Source organism: Choloepus didactylus, chromosome 15, assembly GCF_015220235.1.
Source record: "Choloepus didactylus isolate mChoDid1 chromosome 15, mChoDid1.pri, whole genome shotgun sequence".
Taxonomy (NCBI): Eukaryota; Metazoa; Chordata; class Mammalia; order Pilosa; family Megalonychidae; genus Choloepus; species Choloepus didactylus.
This window is the reverse complement of record NC_051321.1, coordinates 16,098,519-16,124,827: the sequence shown is the minus strand read 5'-3', so window position 1 is coordinate 16,124,827 and position 26,309 is coordinate 16,098,519. Positions and strand designations below refer to the sequence as shown.

The 26,309-nt window shown below is 38.3% G+C and overlaps 1 protein-coding gene and 1 pseudogene across 2 annotated transcripts in view; one reads left to right on the top strand and one right to left on the bottom strand.

The window, feature by feature from the left end:
• The window catches only part of PDZD8 (PDZ domain containing 8), a 108,426-nt gene that overhangs the window by 46,547 nt on the left and 35,570 nt on the right, over positions 1 to 26,309 (bottom strand). The window lies entirely within an intron of this gene.
• LOC119510657 lies at positions 3,376 to 4,824 on the top strand (annotated as a pseudogene).

Sequence of the window (26,309 nt, the reverse complement as noted above, 5' to 3'; positions counted from 1 at the left end):
ATGTAAAAATGATTTTTACCTGATATGGACATCTGATTACTGAAAACATTTTAAAAAGGGTACCTTAACCCAAAATAAATTCCAAATAAAAATCATTTAAAATATTGAAATACCACAAATATTTAACAATTATGAGTTATCATACTTAATGAAATTTTAAAGCACACAAAGCATTAATTGCACTACCCAATAGTCTTGATCTTTGTTTTGTGGCAACAAATATTCTGGACACAGAAGACTTTTTCATTTTGCATGACAACTGACATCGGTCCAATTGTTAAAAGTACTTCCATAAGCATCTTCAGGTTGGGCATTAGGGTACATGTTGTTTCAGGTAAGTTTATTTCATTTTTTAATGATGAACATATTTTGTAAGTGTTGAATTTGGTTTTGTCACTGAAATAGATACTGCTTTTGTTAACTCTGATTTTGGATCAATTTCTGATCTATGTCAGAGGATTCTACAATATTCACATCTTTTCTTTACATTTCTTCTATTAAAGTGTTTACAAGGAACTACATAGCCTATTCAAATACTGGAAAATGCCAACAAGCTTTATTAGTATTCTAATAAAGTAACATTAGAATCTCCTTGCAAAGCTAACAATGTTACACAGAAGCATGTGTCAAAATTGCCAATTTAAGGACTCATATTTGCTTCCAAAACTTGTAATTTCTTGGGGGGAAAAAAAAAAGCTCTTTCTTAGGATTTGTATAAAGTAAACTATGTATATAAACTTACTAATATTGGTATTTATTCTGATGGCAAGAGTGACTCATATGAACAGCAGAAGGGGCCAGAACACACACTTACAATGAGGCAAAAGCACACCCCACACTGACTGACTGACTGATCTGACCGTGGCCTTTCTTATTCAAGTTCTGGACCTGGTGTTTCCTGGGCCTGTTTTAGACTTGACATCAGTGGATTCTTTGACCAGAAACAAGATTACTAAGTTTTCATTCTCACAGGAGAATTATAATATTTTTTCCCATTTTCCTGATTTCTTGACTGATATTTCTCAAGATTTGAGAAACAAGTAAATTTCTGGAGAAAAGCCAGGAAAGAGGTCATGCAACGAAACACTAGCACCAGCCAGTTAGGTGGATTTAGAAGGCATTTGCTTTAGTTTAGGCAGCAATATAATCTCCACATTTAAAACAAAAGGATCAAATTTCATTTTACATCTCTATGCACTTACAATTCAATCTCGAGTTATAAAAGAATAGGCTTTCCATCCAAATTATATAATTACTAGAAAGCAAGTAGTAACAACACTGGCTAATACACATTTTGAGTAAAATCATCACTCAAACATGATACTGCTAAACAAGAAAGGCAAAGGAAATAGTTTTTAGACCCCCACTGTCTCCTGAAAGAGCTGTTAGTTCTATGGAAGTTCTTTTCAAGTTCAATTTTTTTTGTTTTAAAAGGCAAAGGCATGTTGAAACCTTATGTTAAACATAAGCACAAACGACCTATTGAGCAACCAGGAAAGAGAAAAAAATTGATGTGACTCAAGACTAAACCAAGAAAAGGAAAGTAATTCTGCATTCAAACTTGTACGCTTATGCTCCCCTCTGTAAGAAAGTTGTTTTTAAAATCAAAGTTGAAAAACAAATGTGAAAGGAGAACCTTGCACCTGAAGGGAGTCGCTGCCTTTCTACATTACTGTCTCAGAAATCTCTTCCATCTATGAAATTAACTTCCAAACCTAGTCTTCGGTCCTCACCTTTCTCCTGCTCCACTTCTAAAACCCCATCAGCTTGTGGAACACTTCAACGGGGAAATCTAACCATTCACTACTACTTAAGATGTGAAATCAAATTCATCTCTCTCCGAAGCAAGCATCTCTACTCCCCCCACCAGTTCTGAAAGGCAGAAGCTATGTCTTGCTCTCTATGTTCTCCAATATCTGAAAAATAATCAACACTTATTGACCAAATCAATGTCAACAATACTATAATTCTCCCAGACTCGAATCTTGAGCATCCCTTTGCCTCTCCTCTCACTAATACACCACACCTTGTTCATATATTCAGTCCCCCACTAAACTCTGTCTTAGCTGTCCCATTGGTCCCTTCTGTCCTCTTCCACTAACACAAGTCTTTCAAGCACTTACCTCCTCATCTTTAACCTACATTACTTCTTCATTTGTCTCTGGAATTTTAATCTCTCTCTATGCAATCCAGCCTATAAATAAAAATTTCTGAAAACAGATGTTTCTTTTATTTATTTATTCTTTTAATGCACTTTTATTTATATACTCACATACCATAAAATCATCCAAAGTGTACAATCAGTTGTTCACAGTATCATCATACAGTTGTGCATTCATCACAATCAAGTTTTTGGACATTTTCATTACTCCAAAAAATAAAAATAAAAATAAAAAAAAAGAATAAAGATAAACATAAAAGTAAAAAAGAACACCCAAAACATCTTATAACCCCCCCCCCATTATTTACTTTTTGTTCCCCTTTTTTCTACTCATCTGTCTATATACCGTAAAGGGAGTATGGGCCACAAGGTTTTCACAATCACACAGTCATTCCACAGTCATCCCATATACCATATAAGCTATATAGGTATATGACTGTCTTCAAGAATCAAGGATGCTGGATTGCAGTTCAACAGTTTCAGGTATTTCCTTCTAGTTATTCTAATACACTAAAAACTAAACAGGGATATCTATATAATGCATTGAATAACCTCCAGAATGACCTCTCAAGTCCATCTGAAATCTCTAGGCTACTGAAACTATTTCATTTCATTCCTCTTCCCCCTTTTGGTCAAGAAGGCTTTCTCAATCCCATGATGCTGGGACCAAGCTCATTACTGGGAGTCATGTCCCACATTGCCAGGGAGATTTACACCTCTGGGAGTCATGTCCCATGTAGGGGGGACGACAGTGAGTTTACCTGTAATCTTGGCTTAGACAGAGAGGCCACACCTGAGCTACGAAAGAGGTTCTGGGGGTGACTCTTAGGCACAATTATAAGTAGGCTTAGCAAGCCCCAAGATCGAGGGATTGGCCTACCACCATGGTGATCCCCAATGCTTGCGAGAATATTGGGAATTCAACAGGTGAGGAAGTTTAATATTTCCAATTTTACTTCAGTCCCTCAAGGGGGCTTTGCAAATACTTTTAATTCTCTGCCCAAATTACTCTGGGACGTACTGGGGCTTCACGCTAACCTGCACAAACCAACCAGATCTCACCCCCTATTCAAGTGTTTGTGTAAATTGACCATACAAGTAACATTATATAGCATGCTACAGAAAATACAGATTTTCCACCAAATAAACATCTCTTCCTTTGGTCTCACACAGAAGTCGAAGTTTTAAAACACAGTCGATAGGCTGGAAGCAGAATGGTGGGAGTGGTGTGGGCTGTGCCCCGGCTGTGGGTGCCCTACCAGCTGCTGCAGGGCAGCCAGCACAGCTCCATGTGCCCGCATGCCGCCGCCGCCTTGCTGGGCAGTCTCCCGGCCCGCCCACCCCGCCCGACGCTGCAGCCAGCCGCGGTCCGGGCCAAGCAGGCATCACGGCCCAAGGGCTGTGTGAGAGGGTCCCCCGAGCCGCTGGAGGAGCAGCTCACCTGAGAGACGGAGCCCTGGCTCACCTGTGTGCAGAGTAGACAGGCCCAAGTCTCAGCAAGTTCGAACCTCTAGTATAATAAGGTGAACCTTGTCTTTGGATATGATAACAGGACCTTACCTCACAGGACAATGGCCACAGGATCCTCATGTCCACTACCCTTTATGTATGAAAGATAAAGCTACTGAGACACCTAGCTGTTGGGCAGAAGAGGGAGCAGAAAAAAGGTCACATCAGCATTCTGCATCATGGGGGAGTCCTGATCAACTAAAAGAGCAGATTGCCAAACTCAGGCAGTGACTACAATGCAGTAAAAAGAGTAATCGTCACAGTAAAGAGAAAGATCAGCAATCACCTCTCCATGGCAACCGTACAGCAGTCAGTCACACTCAGGCTACTGGATCAAGATCAGCCTCTATGCCACTGTCAAATATATCAGTGCCAAAATCATGTTTCACGTGTACCCTGCAATGTAGAAGGAATTAAGTCCTGAATTAGAAAAGGTATTCATTAAAGAAAATAACAGGAAGGAGGAAGTGACCAAGCCTTTGGACATACCAGATGGCCGAAGAGCTCCCCTCCGTGCTCACTACCAGAGCAGTAGGCCTCGCAGCACTGACACTGACTCCCTCTGTCCAGGAGTGCAGCAGCAGCTGCAGCGGTAATTCACCCTGTGTCTCCCCATTTTGTCCCCCGGAATCCCAGGATGGCAGCCCTTGCTCAACTGAAGATTTGCCCTATGATCATGATAAAGACAGTGGGAGTAGCTCACCATTACCCAAGAATGCTTCATCTCCCAAACCAAACAACAGCTACATGTCAAACGGGAGCCCCCGGAGGGATGTGAGCAAGTGAAGGTCTTTCAGGAAATGGTGTCTGGTCAGCCTATCTCAGTCCCTCTCTTTTCATGTCCTGACAAAAACAAGGTTAATTTCATCCCAGCTGGTTCAGCTTTCTGTCCTGTAAAAGTTCTAGGCCCTCTCTTACCTGCCTCCGACCTGATGCTCAAGAACTCTCCTAACTCTGGCCAGACCTCAGCTCTGGCCACTCTGACTGTTGAACAGCTCTCACCCTGGGTTTCCTTTGCATCTCCTTCCAATGACACCAGCACAGTGGGTCCCACAGAGGTCTCTACTCAACAGCCATCCCAGCAGCAGCAGCAGCTTCTGCAGGAACTGCAGGCTGAAGAGCTCATCTCTGCTCAGAACTATGTGATCATCTAAAGCAAAGGGGAAGTTGGCCTCTATCCTGTGTTCCACAGGTTAGGAACTAGATCTCAGACATCTATCTTCATGGAGTGATAAACTTTTCTGAACAGCACCATCACCAACAAAAACTTATCAGCATCATAAAATATCTCAACTCTGATCTTGGCAGGGACGGAACTCCTATTCAGCAGTTTTTCTGGAAAGTGGTAATGCTGGCAAAATATTTTTCATTCAGCATTGTAAGTGGAGACTATGCATTTCATAGCATGTTTGACAGATTAGTACTGTGTCCTGTGTTTTGTTCCAAATTCATCAGTATAAATAAGCTCTCTATAAAAAGGTTGCATGTCTCTATAGAAAATGTCTTGCGGTGTTTTGTCCTATGGAAAATACTGTACTTCAGGATTATGTTTACAATTGATCCAGGTGTTTGTTTCTAACTTGTGTAATACATACAGTGAAAAAAAAAATGGCCACAACAGTTGCACAGTGCCCTCCCTTATGGGTCTAGCTTCAGGTACTTCAGTTGAAGTCTAAACTCAGGTAACTTGGAATGTATATCATATTGGGATATTAAATATTTCACAACTAAAAAGCTAAAGAGGGACCATCACTCTTATGCCTTCTTTATTTTATGCATTTTCCTTTCCTCATTACATTCCACATTTTTGGAATAAGAAGTGCATTCAACCCTAGGAGAACAATTCTGGACATGAGTGAACATGACAACCAGCAAATCTGTGGTGTCTGACATCACTTTTGTCATGCGGCTATAAGTAAAACAACTGTTGCATTCACTATTTCAACATTTGTAATTATGGCTTTTTTAGAAGTTCAGGTGTTACTCAGACTGTTACAGTGTTGCAAATAGTGTTCAGTACTAAGTTGAACATAAACATTCCACATTGTGTGCAATGAAATTTAAAGACATTGTCTAGGTTTAATTTCAAAACAATTGAAGTTTCACAGGGATGATTAAGAGTTGTTTTGTTTTGCTTTTTGTTGGTTGTTAGGGTCATGAAATGCTGCCATTTAAGCTGGCATATTAATGTTTAGTTTCTCTTTTGGAATTTCTTTAACTTGCAGTTTAAAAGAATGACACACTCTTGGGTTTTGTTTTCTCCAGCAGTTTAGGTGCATGAGCTGTACTCACCTGTAGGCAAACAATACTTGGGTCTCAAAAGTAATTCAAAGTTAGTAAGCAGGCTAGCTGGTGATTTAAAGCAATAGTTTGAAGTTTTTTCATATAAGCCTCTCAATATCATCGTGAGTAGTTTTGTTAAGATTTCTGACATGCAAAGTAGAGCATAAACCCAAGTAAACAGCCTTGAACTTACAGACTTGACTTAAGTTCTCAACAAAGTCTAGAGAGAGTCCTAGATATTCCTGTTTGGTCAGTGGGAGAACCCAACTTTCAGATATTGTTTTCTGCAGCACAAAGAGCATATCCAAGCACAAAAGGAAACTTCTCTAATTTTATTCCATTGCTTTCGGTTCAATAAAACCTAGAATTGTTCCATTTGCACCTAAAGTGTGTGACAATTTTCTTTTTTTAAAAAGAATTAGGGAAACAAGGTGCCTACAGTTACAAGAGAATTTCAGTTCCTTTCAATCATTCCTAGGTTTTTATTTTGATTATTTTCTAAGGAGGCTGAAGAAGTATAAGATGATAAAGAAGAAAGCAACACCATTGATTTTTTTAAAAGAAACGTGTGTGTACATGTTTGTGTGTGTGTGTGTGTATTCTGTGAATTATTTTGTCATGATCCCAATTCTCTTCTTTCTACCAAAGTTTGCAGTAATATTCTCTCCTGAAAGTGCATTCTGGCTCCTTTAAATTAGTCAGTGCTATATTGTAGGAGACTGTCATGGAGAAAAGGACTCAGTTTACTTTTGCCATTTTCACAGGGGAATCTTTTAAGCGATCTTTTCAGCAGCATATACCTTCAACCCTAATAATCTCAGGCCTTGATGAAAACATTATATTTTGTAGATTACAGTTAAAGGGAGAAAAATACTAGTTCTGTACGATAAATATGAGCTCCATTTAACTTCTGATACCTGGTTTAGCAGTGTATAAAGTGTTGATCTTGTGCTCTGCTTTTGTCCAAGTAAGATGCAACCAGTACCAATATCAATTTCAGAAAGAAGGACCGAATATGCTTTTTCTGGTGATGAAATCTAATGTACGATGTTTAAAGCGATGTGCTTTTTTATCATGAGAAACTAAATATTAAATTGTGTTGTACATTTGTTAACATATATTGAAGTTTTGAACTAAATGTGTTAAAGCTTATGCCTTGCCATGTAAATTTCACAGAAGTTGTTGAGCTCAAATATATCCTACATCCAGCTGCAGAAATATGTCAAAAATTGTTTAAATTTTGTATATATTTGTATTGCTCAATTATAGCCACTGTACTGAACAGTATTCTAGTTACCATACAATATGACTTTATACAAGGAAATGTGTGGCTTTGGTTTTTTATTTTTTCAGTATAGAAGTACCTGTGTCTTATTTGGGGGCGAGATGGCGGAGTGGTGAGGTGTGGGCTTTAGTTACTCCTCCAGGGCAGTAGGTAGAAAGCCGGACACCACAGAGCAATCTGACTTTGGGCATACTTCACATGACACTCAGGAACACATGGAACAGCAGAGATCAGCGAAATCTGTAAGTTCTCACGGCCAGGGGACGCGCGCCCCTCCCTCCCAGGCTCAGACCCATGGGAGGAGGGGCCATCAGTGCTGGGAACGAGGAGGGAGAACTGCAGTTGCGGCTCTGATTGAAAACTCAGACTGCTGATCAAAACTCCAAACATAGATAGACTGAGACCAGACACCAGAGAATCTGGGAGCAGTCAGCCCAGCGGAGTGGAGATAGGGCTAGCAAAAACAGCAAAAACAGCAAAAAAAAAAAAAAAAAAAAAAAAAAACCCAAAATATAACCAGAATTTTTGGAGTCCCATTGAACATAAAATTGAGAAGGGCAGGGCTCAAACAGAATCAGGCACATATGCAAATCCAGAGGATGAGGACCCTTGTCTGAAGAACTGGTTTCTCTGCTTTCTTGATTGTTCCTTAATGGCCCTAATCTTCTTGTGTCTTAGCATTTCAATAGCCCATTAGATCTGCAAGGAGGGCCCTTCTTTTTCTTTCTTTCTTTCTTTTTTTTTTATATATCTTTTTCTGTTTTTCTAAAACAATCACTCTAAGAAGCCCATTGCAGAAAGCCTCAAAGACTTGCAATTTGGGCCCAGGCAGGAGCAGCGCTAAGATAGCTCTGAGAGACAAAGTAGTAAGTCTAGTGGCTGAGAAAATTCGCTAAACACCATAACTTCCCAAGAAAAGGGAGGTGCCCCTTACAGCCATCTTCCCATTGGACTGGGAATGCTCCTGCCCAGTGCCAGCGCCACAGCCCAGAGATGCCCCAAACAACACAGTGTGATGGGAAGTGTTTTCAGCAACACATGCACATGCCACAATATCTGGTGTGGACAATAGCCTTTTGCCCACTGGCGGCTAATTGTTCTCGAACTGAGAAGCCGGAGTTGTGTGAAAAGGGGGAAATTAACACACCCCATTCAGCCATCCTTTCAGCAGGCTGGGAATGCCCCTATATGGCCAGTGGCCCAGAACTTCCCTTGGGGGATGGCGCTCACCTGTGACGTAGCAGAGTCTTCCCTCAGCAGAGGCCCTAGGAGGGCACGGCTTGGAAGAGGGACCCACTCACAAGTCCCAGGGTCCATATGCCAATACCAAGGCCTTGTGGGTCAGTGGCAGAGAAAAACTGTGGCGAGACTGCAATGAAGGATTAGACTATTGCAACACCTTTAAATCTACAGGAACACCTGGGAGATTTGATTATTAAAGCTGCCCTCCCTCCCTAACTACTCAGACACACGCTCCACATTCAGGGTGGGCAGCATCAACTACACACGCAAACTTGGTGCACCAATTGGACCCCCACAAGACTCGTAGCCCCACTCACCACAAAGACAAAGTTGGGGAGAACTGGCTTGAGGGCAATAGGTGGCTCATGGACGCCACCTGATGGTTAAAGTGTACTCCACTAAGCTGTAGATCTGACAACTTAGAGATAAGTGTCTGAATCAGCCTACACTTCCTAAAAGAACCCTATCAAGTTAAGCAAACGCCAAGAGGCCAAAAACAACAGAAAATTTTAAAGCATATGAAAAAACCAGACGATATGGATAACCCAGACCCAAACACCCAATCAAAGATCAGAGGAGACAAAGTACTTGGAGCAATTAATCAAAGAACTAAAGACAAACAATGAGAGCATGGCACAGGACATAAAGGACATGAAGAAGAACCTAGAAGGGCATAAAGAAGAAATTGTAAGAGTAAGTAAAAAAATAGACTATCTCATGGAAATAAAAGTAACTGCTGACCAAATTAAAAAGATTCTGGATACTCACAGTACAAGGCTAGAGGAAGCTGAACGGTGAATCAGTGACGCTGAGGATGACAGAATGGAAAATGAAAGAACAAAAGAAAGAATGGGGAAAAAAATAGAAAAAATCGAAATGGACCTCAGGGATATGACAGATAATATAAAACATCCAAATATAAGAGTCATTCATGTTCCAGAAAGGGAAGAGAAGGGTAAAAGTCTAGGAAGAGTATTCAAAGAAATTGCTGGGGAAAACATCTCAAATCTTCTAAACACCATAAATATACAAATCATAAATGACCAGCGAACTCCAAATAGAATAAATCCAAATAAACCCACTCCAAGACATATTCTGAACAGATTGTCAAATACTGAAGAGAAGGAGCAAGTTCTGAAAGCAGCAAGAGAGAAGTAATTCACCACATACAAAGGAAACAGCATAAGACTAAGCAGTGACTACTCAGCAGCCACCATGGAGGTGAAAAGGCAGTGGCATGACATATTTAAATTCTGAGAGAGAAAAACTGCCAGTCAAGAATTCTTTATCCAGCAAAGATCTCCTAAAAATTTGAGGGAGAGCTTAAATTTTTCACAAACAAATGCTGAGAGAATTTGCTAACAAGAGACCTGCCCTATTTGAGATACTAAAGGAAGCCCTACCGACAGAGAAATAAAGAAAGGAGAGAGAGAGATGGAGAAAGGTTCAGTACTAAAGAGATTCAGTTATGGGTACATTAAAGGACATTAAGAGAGAGAGGGAAAAAATATTTCTGTTAAACATAAACCAAAGGATAGGATGGCTGATTCAAGAAATGCCTTCACAGTAATAACGTTGAATGTAAATAAGTTAAACAACTCAATTAAAAGATATAGATTGGCAGAACAGATCAAAAACTATGAACCATCAATACACTGCATACAAGAGACTCATCATAGACACAGGGACACAAATTGAAAGTGAAAGGATGGAAAAAATATCTCATGCAAGCTACAGCCAAAAGAAAGCAGGAGAAGCAATTTTAATCTCAGATAAAATAGACTTGATATGCAAGGATGTTATGAGAAACAAAGAAGGCCACTACATACGAATAAAAGGGGCAATTCAACAAGAAGAAATAACAATAATAAATGTTTATGCACCCAACCAAGGTGCCATAAAACACATGAGACAAACACTGGCAAAACTAAAAGAAGCAATTGAGGTTTCCACAATAATTGTGGCAGACTTCAACACATCACTCTCTCCTATAGATAGATCAACCAGACAGAAGACCAATAAGGAAACTGAAGACCTAAACAATCTAATAAATGAATTGGATTTAACAGGCATATTTAGAACATCACATCCGAAATCACCAGGATATACATTCTTCTCTAGTGCTCACGGAACTTTCTCCAGAATAGATCATAAGCTGGGACATAAAACAAGCCTCAATAAATTAAAAAAAAAAAAACTGAAATTATTTAAAACACATTCTCTGACTACAATGGAATACAATTAGAAGTCAATAACCATCAGGGACTTAGAAAATTCACAAATACCTGGAGGTTAAACAACACACTCCTAAACAATCAGTGGGTTAAAGAAGAATTAGCAGAGAAATTGCTAAATATATAGAGATGAACGAAAAAGAGAACACAACATATCAAAACCTATGGGATGCAGCAAAAGCGGTACTGAGGGGGAAATTTATAGCATTAAATGCATATATCAAAAATGAAGAAAGAGCTAAAATCAAAGAACTAATGGAGCAACTGAAGAAGCTAGAACATGAACAGCAAACCAATCCTAAACCAAGTAGAAGAAAAGAAATTACAAGGATTAAAGCAGAAATAAATGACATAGAGAACAAAAAAAAATAGAGAGGATAAATATCACCAAAAGTTGGTTCTTTGAGAACATCAACAAGATTGACAAGCCCCTAGCTAGACTGACAAAATCAAAAAGAGAAGACCCATATAAACAAAATAATGAATGAAAAAGGTGACATAACTGCAGATCCTGAAGAAATTAAAAAAATTATAAGAGGATATTATGAACAACTGTATGGCAACAAACTGGATAATGTAGAGGAAATGGACAATTTCCTGGAAACATATGAACAACCTAGACTGACCAGAGAAGAAACAGAAGACCTCAACCAACCAATCACAAAGAGATCCAGTCAGTCATCAAAAGCTTCCCACAAATAAATGCCCAGGGCCAGATGGCTTCACAGGGGAATTCTACCAAACTTTCCAAAAAGAACTGACACCAATCTTACTTAAACTCTTTCAAAACACTGAAGAAAATGGAATACTACCTAACACATTTTATGACACTAACATCACTCCAATACCAAAACCAGGCAAAGATGCTACAAAAAAGGAAAACTACAGGCCAATTTCCCTAATGAATATAGATGCAAAAATTCTCAACAAAATACTTGCAAATTGAATCCAAAGGCGCAATAAAAAAATCATACATCATGACCAAGTGGGGTTCATCCCAGGCATGCAAGTATGGTTCCACATAAGAAAATCAATAAATGTAACACAACACATTAACAAATCAAAAGAGAAAAATCTAATGATCTTCTCAATAGATGCCGAAGAAGATTCAACAAAATCCAACACCCCCTTTTGATAAAAACACTTCAGAAGGTAGGAACTGAAGGAAACTTCCTCAATATGATAAAAAGCATATATGAAAAACCCACAGCCAGCATAGTACTCAATGGTAAGAGACTGAAAGCCTTCCCTCTAAGATCAGGAATGAGACAAGGATGCCCACTGTCACCACTGTTAATTCAACATTGTGCTAGAAGTGCTAGCCAGGGCAATCTGTCAAGACAAAGAAATAAAAGGCATCCAAATTGGAAAGAAAGAAGTAAAACTGTCATTATTTGCAGATGATATGATCATATATCTGGAAAACACTGAGAAATCGACGATACAGCTTGTGCCAGTTTGAATATATTGTGTCCCCCAAAGGCCATCATCTTCGATGTAATCTTGTGTGGGCAGACCTATCAGTTTTGATTAGATTGTGATTCTCTGAGTGTTTCCATGGAAATCTGCCCCACCCAACTGTAGATGATAACTCTGATACTTCCATGGAGGCATGGCCCCACCCATTCAGGGTGGGCCTTGATCAGTGGAGCCATATAAATGAGCTGATGGGCAGAGGGAACTGAGTGCAGCTGAGAGCGACGTTTTGAAGAGGAGCTACAGCCAAGAGGGACACTTTGAAGAAAGCACAGGAGCTGCAGATGAGACACATTTTGAAGATGGCCGTTGAAAGCAGACTTTTGCCCCAGAGAAGCTAAGAGAGGACAAACGCCCCAAGAACAACTGAGAGTGACAGTTTGGAGAGAAGCTGAAGCCTAGAGAGGAACGTCCTGAGAGAGAGCCATTTTGAAACCAGAACTTTGGAGCAGATGCAGCCATGTGCCTTCCCAGCTAACAGATGTTTTCCAGACACCAATGGCTGTCCTCCAGTGAAGGTATCCATCTGCTGATGTGTTACCTTGGACACTTCATGGCCTAAAGACTGTAACTGGGTAACCAAATAAACCCCCTTTATAAAAGCCAATCCATATCTGGTGTTTTGCATTCCGGCAGCATTAGCAAACTAGAACACAGCCACTAGAGCTAATAAACAAATTTAGCAAAGTAGCGGGATACAAGATTAATGCACATAAGTCAGTAATGTTTCTATATGCTAGAAATGAACAAACTGAAGAGACACTCAAGAAAAAGGTACCATTTTCAACAGCAACTAAAAAAATCAAGTACCTAGGAATAAACTTAACCAAAGATGTAAAAGACCTACACAAAGAAAACTACATAACTCTACTAAAAGAAATAGAAGGAGACCTTAAAAGATGGCAAAATATTCCATGTTCATGGATAGGAAGGCTAAATGTCATTAAGATGTCAATTCTACCCAAACTCATCTACAGATTCAATGCAATCCCTATCAAAATTCCAACAACCTACTTTGCAGACTTGGAAAAGCTAGTTATCAAATTTACTTGGAAAGGGAAGATGCCTCAAATTGCTAAAAACACTCTGAAAAAGAAAAACAAAGCGGGAAGACTTACACTCCCTGACTTTGAAGCTTATTATAAAGCCACAGTTGTCAAAACAGCATGGTACTGGCAGAGACACAGACATATTGATCAATGGAATCGAACTGAGAATTTGCAGACAGACCCCCAGATCTATGGTTGACTGATCTTTGATAAGGCCCCCAAAGCCACTGTACTGGTACATAACAGTCTTTTCAACAAATGGGACTGGGAGAGTTGGATATCCATATCCAAAAGAATGAAAGAGGACCCCTACCTCACACCCTACACAAAAATTAACTCAAAATGGATTAAAGACCTCAACATAAGAGACAGTACCATAAAACTCCTAGAAGATAATGTAGGGAAACATCTTCAGGACCTTGTATTAGGTGGCCACTTCCTAGACCTTACACCGAAAGCACAAGAATAAAAGAAAAAACAGATAAATGGGAATTCCTCAAGCTTAGAAGTTTCTGCACCTCAAAGGAATTTGTCAAAAAAGGTGAAGAGGCAGCCAACTCAATGGGAAAAAATTTTTTGAAACCATGTATCTGACAAAAGACTGATATCTTGCATTTAAAACGAAATCCTACAACTCAATGACAATAGTACAGACAGCCCAATTATAAAATGGGCAGAAGATATGAAAAGATAGTTCTCTGAAGAGGAAATACAAATGGCCAAGAAACACATGAAAAAATGTTCAGCTTCACTAGCTATTAGAGAGATGCAAATTAAGACGACAATGAGATACCATCTCACACCGATTAGAATGGCTGCCATTAAACAAACAGGAAACTACAAATGCTGGAGGGGATGTGGAGAAAATGGAACTCTTATTCATTGTTGGTGGGACTATATAATGGTTCAGCCACTCTGGAAGTCAGTCTGGCAGTTTCTTAGAAAACTAGATATAGAGTTACCCTTCGATATAGCGATTGCACTTCTCAGTATATACCCGAAGATCTGAAATCAGTGACACGAACAGATACCTGAATGCCAATGTCCACAGCAGCACTATTCACAATTGCCAAGAGATGGAAACAACCCAAATGTCCTTCAACAGATGAGTGGATAAACAAAATGTGGTATATACAGACGATGGAATACTACGCGGCAGTAAGAAGGAATGATGTGGTGAAACACATGACAGCATGGATGAACCCTGAAGACATAATGCTAAGCAAAATAAGTCAGACACAAAAAGAAAAATATTATATGATACCACTAATGTGAACATTGAAACATGTAAAATAAATGGTTTATAATGTAGAATATAGGGGAACTAGTGATAGAGAGCAATTAAGGAAGGGGGAACGATAACCTAATAAGAACAGATAAGCTATCATGGGAAATAAACGTTCTGGGAATGCCCAGGAATGCCCATGGGTTGTTAATTTCTGGTGGGAATGGTAGGAACAAGTTCATAGAAATTTTGATATATTAGATTATTTTCTTGGGATAGAGTAGGAAGGTGTTGGAAGTAAAATAGTTACTTTAGGTTAGCTGTCTTTTCCTTACTCCTTTGTTATGGTTTGTTTGAAATGTTTTGTAATTCTATGTTTAAAAAAATTTTTTTTGATATAGTTAATTTAAAAAAAAGTTAATTAAACAAAAACAAAAGAAAAAACAATGAAAAAAATATACAGAGCCCCCCTGAGGAGCTGGGGGAGAATGCAGGGGAGTTGGGCTTCCCCACCTCGATGGTTGCTGATGTGCTCACAGACATAGGGGACTGGTGGTTTGATGAGCTGAGCCCTCTAACGTGGGACTTGCCCTTGGGAAGACCGTTACTGCAAAGGAAAGGCTAGCTGCCTATAATTGTGTCTAAGAGTATTGTCCTGAATGCCTCTTTGTTGCTCAGATGTGGCCCTCTCTCTCTAGCTAAACCAACTTAGCAGGTGAAATCACTGCCCTCCCCTCTACATGGGATTTGACACCCAGGACAGTAATTCTCGCTGGCAACGTGCAATATGACTCCTGGGAAAGAATCTGGACCTGGCATCATGGGATAGAGTACATCTTCTTGACCAAAATGGGGATGTGAAAGGAAATGAAGTAAGCTTCAGTGGCAGAGAGATTCCAAAAAAGAGCTGAGAGGTCACTCTGGTGGGCACTCTTACGCACAATATAGACAACCCTTTTTAGGTTCTAATGAATTGGAGTAGCTAGCAGTCAATACCTGCAACTATCAAACTACAACCCAGAACCCCTGAGCCTTGATGATGATTGCATAAAAATGTAGCTTATGAGGGGTGACAATGTGATTGGGGAAGCCATATGGACCACACTCCCCTTTGTCCAGTGTATGGATGGATGAGTAGAAAAATGGGGGCAAAAAAAAAAAAAAAAAAAAAAGGCACCCAGTGTTCTTTTTCACTTTAATTGTTCTTTTTCACTTTAATTTTTATTCTTATTATTTTTTTGTATCTGGTAATGAAAATGTTCAAAAATTAATTTTGGTGATGAATGCACAACTATATAATGGTACTGTGAACAACTGAATGTACACTTTGTATGACTGCATGGTGAACAACTGAATGTACACTTTGTATGACTGCATGGTGTGTGAATATCTCTCAATAAAATTGAATTAAAAAAAATAGAAGTTCCTGTGTCTTATTTAAAGAAAGTTATTAGTAAAATGGGCAAAAAAGAAAAAACAAAAAACTACAGTCAATATCATCCTTTTGCCTTTAGTTTACCTTAGTCCTAACCAAGTCTATTTTGTTCATATCTCTAATTAAAGTCTGATCTCTTTTTCAGCTTCTTTAACATCTGCTGTATGGGGTAGTGCTGACATTCGTAGCTACTGAACTCAGGCTCTGAGTCTCTGGTATCACACAGATACCCGAAGTTCCAGGGACTGACCAGGTTATACGCAAACAGCTCATCATCTCAGAATTTAGAAATAACCATTACAACCCATAAACAGATGTGACTGCTGTATGAGCTTACAGTCTAGGAACCTTTGCCATAAACCTTCCCCTGATAACCGATGCTTTCAGATTGAATTCTCAGAGTTTGCACATTATAACTAGTCCATATTAGTGAGGTGTTACAATGTTTGTCTTTTCAATTCTGGTTTATTTCACTCAACATACTGTCCTCAAGTTCCATTCACCTAATTACATACCTTACAACATTTTTTCTTGCTGCCACTCAATATTCTATTGTATGTATACACCACAGTTCACCATTCTGTTTATTGGTTGATGCACCTGTAGGTCACCCTCATCTATTGAGAATCATGCATACTGCCGCAATAAACACCAGTGTGCAAAGTCCTTTCATGTCCCTGCTCTCAGTTCTTCCAGGTATATAGCCAATAACAGAGTTGCAGGACCATATGGCAACCCCGTAGTTAGCTTCCTGTGGAATCACCACACTGTCCTCCAGAAGGGGTGCCCCATTCTACTTCCCCACCAACAGTGAATAGGTACATCCCTCTCTCCACATTTTCTCCAATACCAGTATCCTTCTGTTTCTTTTTTAAACAGTTTTATTCACATGATACAACCATTGTAAGTAAACAATCAATGATTCCTGGTATAATCACATAATTATGCATTCACCACCACAATCTATATGAGGATATTTCCATTTCTTCTGAAAAGAAAGAGGAAAAGGAGAAAAAAAACGAAGAATAAAAACATAAAAGATATAAGAAAAATAAGAATAAAATAAAAGTCAATGAAAAGGTCGGACAACACCACCACCACCACCAATCCCTTATCACTCCTTTATTTCCCCTGCTTATAGACATTTAGCTTTGTTATATTGCCTTTGTTACAATTAACGAAAGCATCTTACAATGTCACCATTAACTACAGACTCCAGTTTGCATTGATTATATTTTTTCCCTACACCATCCAATTTTCAACACCTTGCAATGCTGTCATTCATTCATTCTCCCTCTTTGAAAAACATTCTTATATTTGTAGATTTAATCACCATCATGACCACTCTAGGTTTCCTTAAGTTATACAATCCCAGTCTTTATCTTCTATCTTTCCTTCTGGTGTCATACATGCCTCTAGCCTTCCATTTTCAACCATACTCACACTCATCTTTGTTCAGAGTACTTACAGCATTGTGCTACCATCACATATTATTATGATATCCACTTCTGGATCTACATAATCAATCCTCTTGAACCTTATGTACTTACTCCTTCAGCATCAAATGCCCATTTTCTAACTTCTTTCTATCTCCTGACAACCTGTATTCTTGACTTTAACTCTCAAATTTCACTCATTGTTCTGGTTTGCTAATGCTGCCAGAATGCAAAACACCAGAGATGGATTGGCTTTTATAAAAGGGGGGTTTATTTGGTGACACAGTTACAGTCTTAAGGGCATAAAGAGTCCAAGGTAACACATCAGCAATCGGGTACCTTCACTGGAGGATGGCCAATGGTGTCCGGAAAACCTCTGTTAGCTGGGAAGGCACGTGGTTGGCGTCTGCTCCAAAGTTTTGGGTTCAGTATGGCTTTCTCCCAGAACATTCCTCTCTAGGCTGCAGTTCCTCAAAAATGTCACTCAGTTGCTCTTGGGGTGTTTGCCCTCTCTTAGCTTCTCCGGAACAAAAGTCTGCTCTCAATGGTCATCTTCAAACTGTCTCTCATCTGCAGCTCCTCTTTCAGCTCCTGGGTGTTCTTCAGAGTGTCCCTCTTGGCTGTAGCAAACTCGCTCCTTCTGTCTCAGCTTATATACTGCTCTGGTAATCAAGGCCCACGCTGAATGGGCGGGGCCACACCTCCATGGAAATTATCTTACCAGAGTTATCACCTACAGTTGGGTGGGGCACATCTCCACGGAAACACTCGAAGAATTCCAATCTAATCAGCACTAAAATGTCTGCCCCACAAGATTGCATCCAAGAATATGGCTTTTTCTGGGGGACATAATACATTCAAACCGGCACACTCATCAAAGTTAGTTCATATTAGTGAGTCCGCAGAGTATCCATTCTTTTGTTTCTCACTAATTTCACTTGACGTAATGTCTACTGTCTACCATTTTGTCTTTTGGATTTTATGTCATATCTTATCTTTATTTTGTCTCTCTTTCTCCTCTTACTGATAGTCTTCATTTCTACTCTCTTCTCCAAACCTCTCTCTCCTGTCTTTTCCTATCTGCCTGTAGTGCTCCCTTTAGTATTTTTTGTAGAGGTCTCTTGTTCACAAACTTAGTGTCTGTCTGAAAATATTTTAAACTCTCCCTCATTTCTGAAGGACAGTTTTGCCAGATATAGAATTCTTGGTTGGCAGTTTTTCTCTTTCAGTATCTTAAATATATCATGCCACTGTCTTCTTGCCTCCATGGTTTCTACTGAGAAATCTGCACATAGCCTTATAAAGCTTTCTTTATATATGGATAGATCACTTTTCTCTTGCTGCTTTCAGAATTCTGTCTTTGTCTTTGACATTGGACAATCTGATCAGTAAGAGTCTTGGAGTAGGTCTAGTGGGATCTATTCTGTTTGGGGTACGCCGCACTTCTTGCAACTGCAATTTTACATCTTTCATAAGAGATGGGAAATTTGCAGTGAGTATTTCCTCCATTATTCTTTCTGCCCCTTTTCCTTTCTCCTTCTGGGATACCCAAGACATGTACATTCATGTGCTTCATATTGTCATTCAATTCCCTGAAACCCTGCTCATATTTTTCCATTCTTTTCCCTATCTGTTCTTTTTTGTGTAGGATTTCAGATGTCTGTCCTCTAGTTCCTGAATCCTTTCTTCTGCCTCTTCAAATCTGCTACTGTATGTCTCTATTGTGTTTTTCATCTCTTCTATTGTGCCTTTCATTTCTGTAAGTTTTGCCAATTGTTTTTCAAACTTTCAAGTTCTTATGTTCGCCCAATGTCTTCTTTCTATCTTTCGTCTTTCTTTTGCCACATCCTCCATCAACTTGTTGATTTGATTTTTTAATTGATTTAGCATATTTGTTTGAAGATCTTTAATTAGTTGTTTCAACTCCTGTATCTGCTTTGAAGAGTAAGTTTGTTCCTTTGACTGGGCCGTATCTTCATTTTTTTTTAGTGTGATTTGTAATGTTTTGTTGTCTAGGTATCTGGTTTCCTTGATTACCCCAAACAGATTTTTCCATTCCAGACGGGCCCAGGTCTCAGGAAGAGTGTAATCAATATCAGGTTTCCCTGAGGATGAGACCCAGCAGACTGTCAGACTTTCCCATGAGGCCTCTAGATGCTGTGCTTTTCTTATCCTGCCCAGCAGGTAGTGCTTGTCAGCCTGCAGCTACCCATTGCCCTAAAGAGGTGTGTTACTTTTAATTCTCAGTAGATCCTGTCCCTACCAGGGGCTGAAAGTGTCAGAAGCCACGTTTAAGCTGTTTCTATTTGTTTGTTTATTTTCCCCAGGCCCTAAGGTCTGACTTCTCTGAGGGGGGTCAGCCACTTGAACTGGGCCCTGCCTCCCCCCTTTCTTAGGGAAGATCAGCCCTTTATGGGATTATCTCCTACACTTGATTTCTTCCTTTGACTCTCCATCTTAACTTCACCCTTTCCTAGGTCAACCCTGACAAGTGAAAATGCTTGAAACGTTCTCTAATGAGCTACTTAGACTGAGAGGAAAAAAAAAAGGAAAAAGAAAGAAATCCCCTGTTCAGAGCTAGTCCCACAGCCTCCCCCCCCCCCCGCCATTACCAGTCAATAACCGGTGTTGATACCCAGTTCTACACGTCCCTCTTCTTGGAAACAGCCCTTTTCCAGTATTCTGAGCTCAGATAATTCTAAAGCCTCTGTTTTTATTTATTCTTTTTCCCATCAGCCCCACCTCCTCTCTGCTGGGAGGAACCTCCAGGTTCCTTTCCTGTTTGCTCAGGGTTTATCTGCGCTCATAGCGTGCATTCAGTAGTCAAAATTCATTAATTAAAACTGCAATTGGAGCTTGGTTGAGCTACCTTCCCTTCCTCCTAGGAGACTGCTTCTTTTTCCCACAGGGAAGTCTTCCAACTCAGACTGCCGTGCTGGTGGGAGAGGGGCACCAGCTCTGCAGTTTGGGAAGCTTTATTTACAGTTCTTATGCACCTATTCCAGACTAGTGTATGCTGTGTGTCTCGTGACAGATGACCCCAAACAGTTGTTCCAGACTATTTACTAGTTGTTCCTGGCTATATGCTAGTTGTTCCAGAGGTATAACTAAATTCCACACCTCCCTATGACGCCATCTTGCCCCTCACACGAAAACAGATGTTTCTTAACGTACTTTCAGTAACTTCACTCTGATTAAAGGCTAACAAACTGAACTTCCTATGCTGGCAAATTCGGACCTGATTTTTCACATGAAACAACTACACTTAATTCAGACAGGCCTTTGAAAAAACTTTACAAATTATCACTTTTATTTTATTTGCTCTTTTTCCAATTACCTAAAATCTATCATCTATTCATCTCTGAAGATACACCTCTTCTCCTTAAAGTGTTCAAACCTCTTCTCCATAAAGTGTTCCACTGCAGCCTCAACTCAGTAATATTTTTTCCTTGCACTGAATTTCTATCATACATATTACCTAAGCCTCAACTCAGATTAGACAGTCTTGTACAGTTGACATTTTTCCATTTGTTTTTCTTTTAGCTCCAACTACCTTAAATTCCTAGAAGGGAGGCATTGGACATCATACCTGTCTGTATTCACCAGAGGACTTAAACAAAATGCTTTTACTATCAATGGTGGTAGTAGAAGAAGTAGCAGAAACAGCAGCTAACATTTACTGCTACAGGTAGTTTGTGGTGGATTTGAGCTGTATGTACCCCAGAAAAACATGTTCTTAATCTATTTTTGTCGGTGTGAACCTATTGTAAGTAAGACCTTTTAATGAGGTTACTTCAGTTAAGGTGTGGCCCATCTCAATCAGGATGGGTCTTAATCCTATTACTGGAGTCATTTATAAATGGAATAAAATTCATACAAATAGGAGGAAAACACAGGAAGCAAAAAGCTGCAGGTCAAGAGAACCTGGAAAAGGAGAGGCCAGAAGAGGCCACCATGTGTATTGCTACGTGACACAGAAACCCCAGGACCAAATTTCACCAGCAGCTAGCCCCAGAACACCAGTCTAGGGAAGAAAGCATTACTTTTAACGACACCTTGATTTGGACTTTTTCCTAGCCTCAAAACAGTGAGCTAATGAATACCCATTGTTTAAGCCAATCCAGTGCATGGTATTTGCTTGAGCAGCCAAGGAAAACTAAAACATAATTGTAAGAGCTTTACATTTATTATCTCACCCAATTCTTACAGCCCATAAGATAGGTAATGTTATTATCCCTCATTTACAGATTAGAAAACTAAGGCACAGAGAGGTTAGGTAATTTGCCCAAGATCATACATCTAGTAAGTGAAAAGGCTGGAATACATAAATTGAGATGAATGAATTTATGAAAATTTGACAGGAGCAAAAAAAAAGGGCAGCTATCTAGGCTAAAATCATGAACCCCAGCTACAAATAAAATAGATTAAAAGCACAAGATTGATACTTATGGCATAATGATGCAAAGAGTAGGAAAATTCAAAGACATAAACACCTCTTTTGAATTCTTATTTTCTGACCATAGTTCATTTTGCAGTTCACTTTTGTTGAAGGTATTATATATAAGTATAGAGCACACCAAAATCTAATTTTAAACATTTGAGTTTGGTCTTTTAAAACAAAGCATTGTTTTTATATCATTTGTGTTCCTGCATAATTTTCTTGAATTCTGTACAAGTTAGACTCAGAAGAATTACAGCTATGTTTTGTTATATGAAAAAGCAGTGCAGGTGTACAATTACAAAAAAAAAAAATACTATTTTTACAACATAATCTCAGGGAAAAGAGGGTGAAGGGGAAAAGGAGACCCTACATAAATTCAGGATGGATGAATTCCAAATTTGATCTTCTAAAAAGCCTGCATCTAGTCAAAAGTAATCTAATTAAAGAGAAGATTATTTAACTATACCCTAGAGAAATTTATAGGGACTAGAGGAAAACATCACTATATCACTCAATTTTTTTACTTTTATTTTTATTTTTTACCACATAGGGGAACTTAAACAGCTAATAAATATAATTATATATCAAGGTCTCTATAAGAATTTGGTTCATCCTGTAGGGTTATCACAGAGTTATATAGCTTTAAAGACTTCTAGGAATAAATATTCTGCAACAACTCTTTAATTCCTTCTGGTTTTCATCAAGAGTCACTTTGAATGGCAATTTTCCCATATACAAACTTAAAAACCTCATGTTTGAGTTCTTTTCCTCTAATCTCTCCCTCCCTGAAGGAAAGAGACCTTCAGGCTTTTATCTAAATGATGCTTCATTATTAACACACATTTCTATATTTCAAGATCTTTTGAAAAGGTGAACTTACTTTAAGAGTAATTAAATGGTCTAAAATGGGTTAAAAATTCAAAAATTTATATACTTCTAAATTAATATGAAATATTCCAGAAACAACCCCTGCCCTCCCCCATACCCGCAATTTCTTCACCAGTAAGAAAAAAAAAAAAAGATATGGAGGCAGAATAAGGCAGTTAGGGTTTTTGGAATCAGATGAACCTAGGTTCAAATTCCAGCTATGTGGACTTGGACAAGTAACATGAATCTTAGTTCTTCATCTGTAAAATGGATATAATAATACTAATCTTTTAAAGATGGTATGAGGGCTGGAGATAATGAATGCAAAATGCTTAGTAGAGTGATTACATATTGCAGGTAACAAATAAATCCTGCTAATAACAATTAAAAGCATATCCCCAAATATCTTCAGATTTAGCTAGATATTTTTTTTCCTTTTAAAAAAATTAAATGTCAAATATTAAAATAAATGCAGAGGCTATCAGGTAACACCCATATGCCAACCACCCAGAAAAAAAAAAAAAAACAAAGGTTAATATTGCTTTATTTGCTTTGGGTAAATTTTTAAACCATCACTTGAGTCAAAAATAATCCATGTAAATGTAATCACCATAAATGGAGGATTCACAAACAAACACAAACTACAGTATTTTGCGGTTATAATTTCTAAAATGGCCCTTCTTATAAAGGAATTTCAAAATTCTCTCATCTTCACAGTCTTCCCTACAGAAGAAATAAACATTTCTATTATATATGGGCATAATGCTACTTAAAAGATTATGTAATTCCGTTCCCCCTTCTAGCAAAGTTTCACGTTGAAGCTGCTTCACATATATGTGAAACAAGACCAAATGGTATTATTTGAAAAAGAATTTAATCACATAATTAAATGCTTTTCCTTTGCCTTATAAAACCAAAGTAAAATAACATATTTTTGGTTCTAGAAAGATGTCGACAGCAGTGTCATAGTTGGAGTTTCCCAAAATACCCCCATAACAGGACACAGAACAACCAGGAAAACAAAAACAAAACCTGTCCACATCTATGATGAAACCAGGTGTCAAGTACTTTTGGTAATAGCAAAGTCTCCAACAGATTACAATGACAAAAGCTGGATAAAAATTATTTTTAAAACATTTAAAGACACTGAAGACCTTTCAAAGGCAAACAGAAGCCAGAGGACAGTTTTATCTCAAACTACAAACTGCTAGCTTGTAGTTTTCTTGCCTAAGGCCATTTCTAACCAGCGCCTAGCTCAGGGCTAGAGCTATAGGAAAATGGTGGTGTACTTCAGGCAGCAGAAAGCTGAAGTTTATGGGCTTGAAGGATCAGCTTCCTCCTGCCAACAGAGCAGGTAGAAATTAGGGGAGATCTCTATTAGCAAAGAAATCACAGAGAAGCTAAGCCTCATTTCTGCTCAGATCCTTTGCTGATTGCTAAATAAAGGAGATTCCAGGGCACTTATCTAATAGAACTGCAGTGGGAAGATACAGGCAAGAACATATAAACTCCTATTGGGAGGATAGGGAGAATAGAAGGGGTAAGGAGACAAAGTTTGCAGTCTGAAAACAGACAAGTTAAGTGCTCACTAGAACAAAAAAAAATCAATACTCCCCAGAAAAACACAATAGAATCCACAGATGCTGCTAAACTTATGATCTACAATGCACAGTTTTCAATCAAAGAAACCAGAAAGTATGACCCATAATAAATAGACCAGGTGGTAAATAAAACTGACTTCCATTGGACCCATACGTTGTATTTGGTAAACCAAGACTCCAATTCAATTACATAGGCAATATATATGCAATAATTCTTTGCACACATATATAATTGCTTTGAAGTCTCTCTATACATGTACTAAATTCTTAATCTATTACATATATGTTCAAGCATATATGAAATCTCAACAGAGAAATGGGAACTACATAAAATGGAAATTCCAGAGTTCAAAAGTATAATAAATGAAATAAAAAATTCACTAGATAGGCTCAACAGCGGATGAAAAATGGCAGAAAACTCTGAACTTGAAGATAAGTTCATAAGAAAATACTCAAAATACTCAACACAAAGTGCAGAGTGAAAGAGTGTAACAAAAAAAAGATGGCTGCTGTAATTCCTAGAGCAACTACACACACAAAATGCAAAACTCCATAAGTAGAAAGCCAACACAGGAATTAAAATGGAATTCTAAAAGAATATTTGATTAACCAAATATGAAGAAAGGAAAGGAGGGATAGAGAGCAAAAATCAGATGAGACAAAACACAAACGGCAAACGGCAGACCTAAATACAATCACAGATGAAAAACTTCAATAACTGTAAATGAACTAAACACTCCAATCAAAAGGCAAGGATCATCAGACTGTATATAAAAGCAAGAATGAACTATCTACAACATACAAAAAAAACACTTTAACTACAAAGACAAAATAGATTGAAAGTAAAGATTATAAAATATATATACTATAAGAAACAATAAACATAAGAAAGCTGTATTGGCTATATAAAGATTAGGCAAAATAAACATCAAGACAAGGGATATTATGATATAAAGAGGAACTCTTCATAATGAAAAAATGGTCATTATATTAGGAAAAAATAACAATTATTAATGTATATGCATATAATAACCAAACGACAAGAAAAAGACAAATCCACAGTCATGGCTGAAGTTTAACACATACCTCATTTGGTACCTGACAGAACTAGACAAAAAAATTCAGTAAGGATATAGAAGATTTGAATGATACTATCAATCCTTTAACCCACTACACATTTATAGAACCCTACACACAATAACCGCAAAATACACATGCTTTTCTTTTCTGAGTACACACTAACATCTAGAAAAGTCTCAAATATCTAGAAATTAAGCAATTCACAAAATATTTGAAATTTGAACATTCATTCTAAATCTGGGGTGTTTGGTTGCCATAAACAGTTCTATGTTCAGGCAGCTATTTTCCAAAACTTTCATTTATAGCTAAATTGTTTCTAGAATCTCTGTATTTGATACTCAAATTACTACCTCTTGCTTAGGGTGTGTCTCACCCAGAGAGCCCTTGAAACAGAAAAATATAGTTCATTTCTTTTCTTTTAATAAGAATTTGGGAAGACTGAGGTGGAACTTTAGGTGGTAGCAGTTTTTAAAAGAAAAGGACATCAGCATTATTTACAATAGTCAAAAAATGGAAAAAACCCAAATGTCCATCAACAGATGCATGGATAAACAAAATGTGGAATATCCATGCAATGGAATATTATCCAGCAATAAAAAGAAATGAAGTGTTAATACATGCCACAACATGGATGAATCTTGAAAATATTATGCTAAGTGAATGAAGCCATTAAGTAAAGATGATATATTTTATGATTCCTTTTATATGAATTATCTAGAACAAGCAAATAGATAGAGGCAGGAAATAGATAGGGGTTGGGGGAGGGGGAATGAGAAGTGATTGCTAAAAGGCATGAGGGGTGATGAAAATGCTCTGAAATTAGATATGACAATGGCTGTACAAATTTGTGGATATACTAAAACCCACTTAATACTACACTTTAAACTGGTGAATTTTATGGTATACAAACTATAGCTCAATCAAAAAACAACCCAACACAATTAGATACCTCTAACATCAAATACAAAGGCTAAAATTTAAAACT